Source organism: Parus major, chromosome 2 (assembly GCF_001522545.3).
Source record: "Parus major isolate Abel chromosome 2, Parus_major1.1, whole genome shotgun sequence".
Classification (NCBI taxonomy): domain Eukaryota; kingdom Metazoa; phylum Chordata; class Aves; order Passeriformes; family Paridae; genus Parus; species Parus major.
Window position 1 is genome coordinate 93806947 of NC_031769.1, and position 10685 is coordinate 93817631.

Below are 10685 nucleotides of genomic sequence, written 5' to 3' on the forward strand. Positions count from 1 at the left end.
CATTTTAGCTATGTTAGAGACTTGGATTTTTTGTTTGTTTGGTTTTTAAATTTTCATTCCTCCTAAGATGTGTTTTGTTCAGCTTCCAGGTCAGCACTTCTTTTGCTCACCACTGGTGTGCTGGTTGTAGCCCTGCAGTGCTCAGCATCAGCCCATACCCTGTCTCCAACATATCCTGTGCCTGTACTCCTCTACAGCACCTCTTAGGAGCCCACCTTTGCAGCATTTTCTCTCATACCAGGCCTGCATTGCATCATTCTGCTAAGACTGTACAAATTTCACACTCCACATAAGAGCTGCATGTTGCTACTCTCTGTATAAAAGCCATGGTTGTACCTTTGGAAGATAAGCAGTGCAAGTTCAGGGTAGCTATTTGGTCATTAGAAAAATGGCTGTAAAAGCAACAAATCTAATCAAGTAAAAGGAAAGCCTTGTACAGGCAAACTCAGGCAAAGCAAACCTTCCATTCTGAAGCTCTACAGAACCAAAGCAAAGCCTTGTGTCCTGTTACCTGCAGGAGCTGTGCTGCCTTTAGGGGGCTGCAGCCTGCAGGGTGTGCTGGATAACCCTTTTTTTTAAACCTGGGTACCCACACTGTCCTGAAAAATTATCCAGAACCTAATCCAGGTCTAGGCATCCTGTGTAGCCTTAAGCACTGAAATGTTGTGATGCTAATTACATCACAACATTACAGAGAGTAGCCCACAGCTCAGCCCAGCACCCCCTGGCCAGCTCAGTCACCTTCCTGCACTGGGCATTGCAGTGTCTGACACCCAGCTTAAGCCCATGGCTCCACATGCACATGCACATGTTCAGGTTCTTCCTGAACCTCCACCACACTCCCAGGATGAGCCCCTGACCCAGCAAACCATCCCCCATTGGATGGTTGGTGTGGGAGCCCTCACAAGAAAGTGAGTCCAGGCGTGTCCAGAGACTGCTGTAGGTGCCAGCCTGCTGGTCAGCCCCAGGTGCCTTCTCAACACCCTTGAGTTATGGCTCTGTAACCTCATCCCTTGTCCTGTCCTTGGCACTGGGACCTTCACGGTAGCCTCAGGTCCATACTTAAAACCCCAAGCCTTTTGGCTCTCTGATGTCAGGAGCCACCAAATCATGGTGTCCTCCAAGAGAGGCAGGGAGGGCTGGAACTCTTTTGAAAAATGCTGGCCTCTGTCAGAGACAGCAAGTTGAATTTGGTCTGGCAATACCAGATAATGGTCTTTTCTCTCTGTTTTGGCCTAAGTTCAACTTGGGTCACATGCCAGGATCCTCTTGTCACGTCAACCTTGTAAAGAAGCATGGGATCCTTTCTGGGTTTGCTGACCAAGTTTTTCCAGACAGTATATTTTAATATGGTTGGGCAAGACAGAAAAAATCATTCATTTCATTACAATCTTGCCTATTGTTTCAGTAACTTATATTCTTAGCTTTATCCCATTTCATTTCTTGATCAACCCAATTTCTAAGTGGGGGATATTTTGGTAAGACTATGACTGATGCTGCATTTGTGGGTTTAGCTTTAGGAAGCTGGAGACTGAGCATAGGACAAATGCAAAAGATCCTAAAAACCATGCCTAGGTGTTGCCTCTATATATCCACAAGAAACCTTTCCCATCTGACTTGAGTTTTCTGAATGACTGCAGTAGTATTTATATGTGCATCCAGAGAATCCCCAGGAATTAACCAGGCTGAGCAGAGTGACATCTTGATTATAGGAACCATGAAATAGATGTTCTTCTGTGTCAAGTCCCTGAGGGCATGATCTGGGAGGAATGGCCTTGGTATCTTCTGAGAGCACAGGCAGGCTGAGGCTCAGTGTGCTACACAGGTGGGACTAAACTTCTAAGAGATGAGAGGCAAGTAAAGGGAGAAGGAATCTGGAGTTTTCCTCATTTGGGGAAGAATATGCATAAAAAAAAGCATATCTAAAGCATATGGCTGATCCTAATAGTTCTGAAAGACAGGGACTGGTGGATATAGCCCCATTCTGTTGGAGGTGTCAGCTTTGTGCCAGCTTGGTATATAACCAAGTTTACAAATCAGCACATTAGTACAAGCCCATCTTCATAGGTGAGAGTTTTGCAGTGGCCATGACTGTGATGGATGAAGAATAGAGACAGAGCAATGTCTCCACAGGCTCAGCAATCTTTGCTGGTGAGCAGAGAGACCTTTAGGAGGATAAAGATCATGTAAAATTTTAAAAACTTTGACTTAAGTTATAGAAGCCTTTGTTTTCCAGTCTCATCCTATACTTCACTTGAGTCTTACCTATCTGAAAAAATTAACATAGCTGTTCAATATTTTGTGTGTTTAAAATGTTGTCTGTGCTAGGTTTTTTTCTCAAAACAATTATTTTTTAAAGTAATTATATTTTATAATGTAAAATTTGACATTTTGCATAGCTTTCCAAAACAAATATGGAACTGATCAAATGCCACATTTTGAAGCTTACTTTGAAACAAATCTGTTTTCACCAATTGATTTTATTATATTGCTTACTGACATCTCTGAGGTGGTGAAAAAGATTTTTTCCCCCTAGGTAATTTATTAAAAAGCCTAACTAATTACTTTTATAGCTCTCTGAAAAGGTTCATCATTGATAAAGTGCAAAAGAGTTCAGTCCTGCCTATAAAACTTTGGACTGTCTGATTGCTAGAATCTATTAATCAGTAAAAGTGTTTTAGTGTCTGTGGGTGAGAGAGAACCTAAAAGGAAACATCTTGATACAATTTTAATTTTAACCCTTAAATTGCATACCTGTATATAAAGTAATTATTCTTTTCTCCTAAGGGGAAAAATACCTACAATTTTTGTGATACTAGGGTGAGAGTAAAACACTGGAATGAAATAGCAAAATCAATCCTCAGAGCAGTAGATTATAATCGAAGCCCAGGTCTGGGTCTAATGAATGTGATGAAGTGTCTATGCTTTTACATGATCCCTTCCACTAGTGTCCTTAATTTATTTTGCAGATAAACCCCAAAAGGTTAAGTCCTTGAGCTGTTTGTGCTCTAGATTTAAGCCACTTGTTTATTATGGCAAGAGCATATATCTCCATCCTTGGAGATAATCAGAACTTGACTAGACATGACCCTGAGCGATCCGATCTAATTTTAACATTGACTCTAACTTCAATGTTGGCCCTGCTTTGAGTAGGGATCAGACTCAATGAGATCAGGAGGATCCTTCTGACTGAGTTTTTCCTATGAGTTTGTGTATGTGTATATACATGTGCATGCAAACAATTACTGAAAGAGGTTACTCCTTGGCTCCAGGCTAAGGATATAAATTTCATACTGAAAGAATGACTATGAAATTTGTCATATGGCACTTTGGCAAAATTACTGAGTAGAGAAAATTATTTATCTTGCGATTCTAAAGCATTTAAATTCTAAATTCTGAATTAAATTCTAAAGTATCAAAAACAATTAAGTCAGCTGCAGAGCAGCTGACCCACGTGAGAAAGGGGACACTATTTGAAGAATTCTTCAAGTTAAATTTCTTTTTCCCAAGGTACCTATTTCTTGGAGAAAAAAAAAACCTAGAAACAGTCCTGAATTCTTGTGGTTTTGGTATTTTTCACTCCAAAACAGGTAAATTTAGAAGTCCTGCCTGCCTGCACAGCAAAAAGTGACCTGCAGCAACAAGACAGAGGTGGTGGCCTAAGACAGTGTGGAGGCAGGTTGTTGGTGTCTCCGCCAGTGTGACTTGATCAACCATTGCTGGCAACTCCCTAGTATTTTTGTTTTCCTCCCTCAATTCATGTTCTACTTCATCTTGTTCTTCTCTCTGCCAGTTGCTGTTATCTAGGAAGAGAACCTATCTAAATCCTTTTTAAATGTCTGTAATATGTCTGCTGAAGTATTTGTTCACAGGAGATGAAACACCACCAGGAGAAAAAGCCTCCTAGGACACATGGTGTATTACTGTGTGTTGGTTTTTCAATATGCAAACACAGAGCTGCTCCAGTTTTTGGAGCAGAATAAGAAACTTTGAAAGTTGGATGGATTTTGATAGCTGTTTGACACTAGAATTACAGCAAGTATTTCTTCAGTCTGATCTCTGGGGGTTTAATGAGGCTTAGGTTCAGGCAGTCATCTGTGAAGCCTGAAGATTTTGTAATCTAATGCTCAACTGCATTCAAAGAAAGTTGTGTAAGAAGATGAAAATCACTTTGCAGTGAGTTAAAGGAACAATATAATTGAGAAATTATATAGAAGCATGACCAGAGCTTAGGGTGATCCCAGTATAAATCAATGTAACTCTGTGTCAGTCGAAAGATTTATTCCATCTTTCAGTAGCTGTGAGTAGGATGCCAGAGCAGTAAAGCTGTTAGTGGTATGTAGTACTACAAGGGAGAGGAAAGCAAAGCAAAACAAAAACTCTGAAAGCATATATGGGAAAGTAAGGATTTGTCTATCAAGAAATCACTCAGAAATCTCTTTATTATTTCTTTCATTCATAGCATCAAGTTCAGTGTTTGAAATATCTTGGCATTTAGATTAAATATTTGAAAGGTTAGGAATTCAGAACTATTTAAGAAGGGGAAAAAAAAGTAAGAATTGAATTGTGGCAACTCTTCCATTAAAAATGAATATTTGACTAAATACCTAATTAATGCCAAATACATATGCAATACCTATTTCTGTAGTGCTTCACCTCAGAAGGTCACTGTAAAAACAGTGTAAATGTTGTTTCTGGAGACAGAAATTAAAAATTATCTTGAAATTAAACATTTACATTAGAAATTCTCTCATTGACTCACTTTGACTTCTACCAAATGAAGTCAAAGTTAAAATGTACTATAAAATCCCAGAGACAGCACTGAAAATCAGGTTTGCTCCCTTGTTAGCATTTCTCCTTCATTTCTGTCTTTCTCATAGGAATGTAGCTCACCCTCAGGGATGTGAGGGCCAGAGCAGGGCCTGGGACAGATGCTGTCTTTTGCATCCCAGCTGAAACTTGTTCATTTTGCAGCTCCAGAGAACAGTGTGCCTACCAGCATTACTGAGAAGAGCACTGTAATGATTTCCCTCTAGTGATGAAATATGTCAACTACAGATTGTTCTACATATCTAATGTGCTGGCACAGTACAAGTAGTTGTTTCTTCCTTCTTTTGAACACTTTGGGTGGGGAAGAAAAGAGAATTAGAAGCTTATTGTTATCTGGAACATTATGAAGTCAAAGTGAAAATAACAGCACTCTCTACCATGAAAAAAAAAAAATCTCAGCAATCAACCAAAGCAAACCAACCAATCAAGCAAAAAAACCCCGAAACCACCCAGAGAGAAAAGCCCAAAACACACCCACACAACAACCATCAAAAAAAACTACCCTTAAAGTAACTCTTTAAAATTAGAAACAAAGTTTTACACTAAATACACCTCTACATTTAGTTTGGTATTCTGGATAGAAAACAGCTATCTCTTGAATTGAGTATCATAACATATTTTTGGATGGAACAAGTAATTTTTTGATCAGTTGTTTTCTTAGTACTTGGAAAATACCTCATCTTTTCCAAGCTTGAGACACTACCTTTAAGAGTTATCATTCTATGAAAGAGTTTGAAAATTATAGCAGAAATATGAGTGGATTCATCTAATTTTCTAAGCCAATGAAGAAATTCTTTAACAAATGTGGACACAAAATACCTTAACCAACCTTTTATTATTTTCTAAAGAACTGCCACTTTTGTCATCAGAAGTCTGTATTATTCCCCCTGAATAATTATGAAATTATTGGCTACTGTCAGTTGAATTTGGCAGTGGGAAAAAGGTTCTGGAGATACTAAGTTTGACCCTATTTTTAAAAATAACTAGATAGCTACAAAGGAAAATTCATTAAAGAATGCTCTGAAGGGCATCAGAGCACCAGTAGAGTCTGTGTGGATGCACAGAATGCCTGTGGGAGGTTGACATGGAGAGAACCCAGCCACACCTTCACTGGTGTCTCACATCAGATTAGAGAGCAGGTAATCTACACCTAGCTTGAGGTGTCTCTTACATGGATTTTCTTGGCCACAAGGTGTGAGCAGAGGAGAACAAGTTTAGAATAAAAAGGTTGAGAAATTTGAGATAGGGATGACTTATATCAAAGTGATAAAACAAAGGTGGTACAGTTGGGCAGGAGTCACTGAGTATGGTCACTGCACAGGGAAGGATCAGAGGACATTAGGGGACTGCAGGTCCAAAAATGCTGCAGTAGCAGTAGTGGTGGAAGAGCCTGCATGGGTGTTCATGGAGCTAAAACAGCCAAAGGTCTTCAGGTTAGGCAGTTTATTTCTATGTGTAATTTTCCCTAGCTTTGATGCAGGACGTAGACTCACTGACCTCTTTAGGTCTTTTACTGCTTTGTGGCTGCACAAATTATATTTCCTGTGGTTAAATCACAAAGTTTGCTGCCTGAGGATGAGGTGGTGGCATTGGGATCACAGAGGTTTTTTTATGTAAACAGTCAATCAAAAATGAAACAAAAGGAAATGGGGCCTCTCTAGTCCTGGTTAATCTGACAAATACAGAGAACTGAGTGATTACATGATTAGGTACCAAAATTTTTAATGAGTTAAGTCAGCAATTGGTCACAATTTATAGAAGTTGAAATGATGGATAGGCATAAGCCTGGCTTGCATAAATGGCTTGTATCCTGGTTAAAACTACTTTCTTATACGTTATCCTTAGTTTTGCAGGAAAGGCTTGATGCAAAGTGAGGTGAACAGTGACAAATTTTTGATCCTGACTTGTACAGTCACTCACCTCTGGCAAACCCTGCCCTGTGTCTGTGTCCATCAGATGGCCTAAGATATGGGGACAAGGTGGGGCAGAAAGGATAAGATGCTTTCAAATATTCATTGGGGACATGCCAAACACAGTTTTGGAAAGTTGCATTGCCATAACTCATAGCTTTGGTAAGGGAGATCCATGCCCACTGTGTCCAGCTTCTTGGAGGGAGGAAGCACCACACTGCCTCCAGTCATCTGGGCTGTGTTTTGGTGTCATTTGGTGTCTGTGAGACAGCCAATAATAGTTTAGGCATCCTGGTATTGATGATCCCCAGTTTTTCAAGATTCAATGGGACAAAGGCAGCAGCAACTAAATGTGACCTCGGGGCTGTGAGCAGGAGGTTGGGCTGAGACCTCCTGGCTAGTGCTGTGAGCCTGTGGCCAAACCCTGGGCTGCTCTGCAACTACCTCCAGATAACATTGTTCCTATACCTTATCTTCCTCTCTCTTATCCTTCCCTTTTTGCTTTCTTGATCACCTTTATAACTTCCCTCTTACATCCCTTTCCTCTCCCCATCTCCACTCAGATAAACAGCCTACCCCAAATCACTTTTTCCTCACTTCTCCCAGTTTTGCTGCATCCTACCTCAGCTTTGCTATTGGTGACATCCTCAGCCTTGGAGGGTCCACCAAAGTGGATCCCTAGATCCTGGGAGGTACAATGTGCCCAAAAGTCCACAGGACAACCTTCAGCTGTCATCTCTGCCCCCTGCTCACACACCTTGCCCTCAGTCCCCTGAGAAACCCAGTTTCTCACACTGTCATCTGTCACCACCAGCAATTTCTCCATGTCCTGCTGAGAGAGATGGCATCAGCTCATGCCAGGGACCAGCTGTCTACCTGCAGTCATTAGACATCATCTCATTTCTTCCCTCCAGCTTGCTCCTTTAGTAATCTGCCTCTCCCTCTGCACCCACACATCATACTCTTATTACTTAATGTGGTTTTCTTCACAGAATATTCAGCATGTGCAGAAAGACAGTGTTAACAAATATTTAAAGAGGTGGAGGCAGGAAGGACATGACAGCTGCCAGATATTCCGCATATCCTGTCTACTGTGGTCATCACAATTGGAAAAAAACCCCACCATCCTGTTAATTTTAAATTTCAATCTCAGTGGTCATGAGATATCTATGTGATATCATGAGGTACCTATGAACATGTAACATTCACAGAAAAAATATCTCCCAAAGCTGGAAGGCTGCAGAATCTGAAAAATAATCAGCATCACTTTAGCAAGACCTGAAAATCACAAAATATTTGAACAAGTTTCTCTGAGGATTTTAATTATATTTAAAGAGCAATTATTCTTTTGCACATGACAATAAGAATGGTGTCTTCTGTGTCAGTAAGTTTGTATCTAGGCTATATTTGAAATCAATTATGCATATTTTAGCAATTAAAATAAATGATTCCTGTTTTAGAGTTGTTAGCATCACAATACTGATGTAAAAAAACCCACCTATAATTAGATCTTTTACCTTCCCTCTAGTGAGATCACATCTTCAAATGTTAATTTTGGATATATTGCCAAAACAAAACTTAAAGGCACCTCACTTTTTTTTCAACAGCATATTGACTTTGTATCTTCTCAGTTTTACTTGCAACGACTGGGGAATTTTGTCTTAAAAATCCCTACTGTAGGCAAGACCCATAAACTAAGGTGCTTAAAACAAATTATTTTTCTGCTGCAAGCGCACTTGGGATGAGAATCAATGTTATTTGTAATCAGGAAGCCAGTTAAAAACCCTCAAGCCACTTCACAGTTTTCAGTATAGTTTAAATGGATTAATAAAGAGTAGGATACAATTGCTGGTGCTGAAAAACGGAAACCTTTTCTCCTGTGGGAACTTTATTAATTAAGATTAAAAAACAAAACAAAATAAAACAACAAAACCCCCTTAATTTGACAGCTCTCTGGCAGGCTTTGCAGGGCTGGCTGTGTAGGAACTGTTTGACCTTGTAAACTCAGCAGATTCAAAATGCATCTGATGGACGGAGTAGGTACCAAGCTTCATTCTCATACTTGCTTGAAACATATCTGTTCAACCTTATATCTTCAAGTACATATAAACTTTCATTTACAATTATTTACATTTTGGGCAAATCAGTTTTTTATACTGAATGGTACCCAAAATACCTATCTTGTGCCAGTACCTTTCTGAAACTACATCTATGCAGTTGTAGTATGCTGTAGTGGGCATGATTTCAGACCCTTTAAGGCAAGAATTGTTCTCCTATAGACATTTTGACTTAAGGCATGCAGTAGCCTTCCTTAAACCAGGAAAGTCGGATCAACTCCTAAGTACTTTACAGCTTTACAGTGTCAAAGCAGCTTTGCTTGGCACATTGATTAACTCCTGTGTCAGGGAACGACAAGAACATGCCACAAAAGCTTTAGATAAACAAGAAGAAAGCTGTTAAATGTGTTCAGTGGATATTTATTTACCAGTGTCAGAGTACTACAAGGCAAGGCATACACAACTGTAAAAATCAGCAGCTCAAATAAATGAGTAGCATGTCACTGCATGTCACAGAATCAGAGATGTTTTGGAGAAGGATGAACATATCTCATATGTTTTGGAGGAGAGTCTAAAACACCACCATGCTGAAATGTCCCAAAAGCATTAATCATCAGCTACGGTTTAAGATACAAAGTGCTTCTCATCTAAACTATTCCTGCTAATTAAGCTGAGAAAGGGGGCAGAATCCATGAGGCAATCACCTAACACTCTCATGGCAAAAGAAAGGGGCTATTAATTTTCTGCTAGTAATACACAATGGAATGTGTTTCTATGCTCCAAACTATCAAATTAATCATGTACAAAAAGAGGCCAGCAAATCTTTTTCTTTAGGATTTATTCTCTTCTGAGACTGTCATCCCAGGCAGGCCTTGGCAGGAGCTCAGAATGAACGCATCACCTCCCAGGGACATGGATGAGAAAAATGCCATCAAACTTTCTTTCCAATATGGAAGCAGATACTCGGGCAGTTCAGTCACACAAATGGCCCATTTATAAGCTGCTGACCAATATGAGTTAATGGTGATTTTGGGAGAGTGTTTCCTCTAAAACCCAAGGGGAAAACAGTCTGTGCCTGCAGATGAAAAATACTTAAAGTAACAGCAATAAAAATACACGGTTTTTGTAGTTAGAATGAGTTGTCCTTAATACTGGTACCTAATTTTCATACACATAAAGCATTTTTGTAAACATTTTTTACCATATCAGAAGTCGATATCCCACAAGCAAGCAGTGAGCTTGCTGATATTTGCACAAGACAGATTCTGATGCCTGTTCCACATTGTGTATGTCCTAGAGAAGGTACAGAACAGCACTGTTGTTGTGCAGTTCCCTTCAGGTTTCTGCAGGAAATCTCTCTTGCAGCCTTGGAAAATACTTATTTTACAACATTGCTGTTGCCTTTGCTATTGCAGCTGATGATCTACTGATTAATTTCAAATTAGTAGAATTTTAAAGCAATCATTTCTTTCCCTGTTAAACATGGCAGTTAATAATATGGTATGTGATGACAAATTTTGTAAGGGTAATTTTGAGTGAAAGATAATTCACCTACATTCAGAGGTTGTTTTAAAACTTGCCCCTCTGATGATAAAGGTTATGTTTTCTTTACATTCTAATTAAATAATTTCCAGTGACTTTCTACTGTATCTTGTGCATAAGAATACTCCAGCATTTCTCTGCCTTTGCTTATTAGTTTCTTCAGGAAAAAGATGATTCTGTTTTACATCTCTGGAAAGTCCCTAGCTGTTGTTTATAAACAATCTGCAAATATTTCACTTACAACACACTTCCCTTTCATTTATTGCCATTTAGCATTTGTTTGGTATTGGCAGTGCTGGCTGTGGGTGTGGGAAGTGTTAGCTTCAGATTACTTTCATAAGATTAG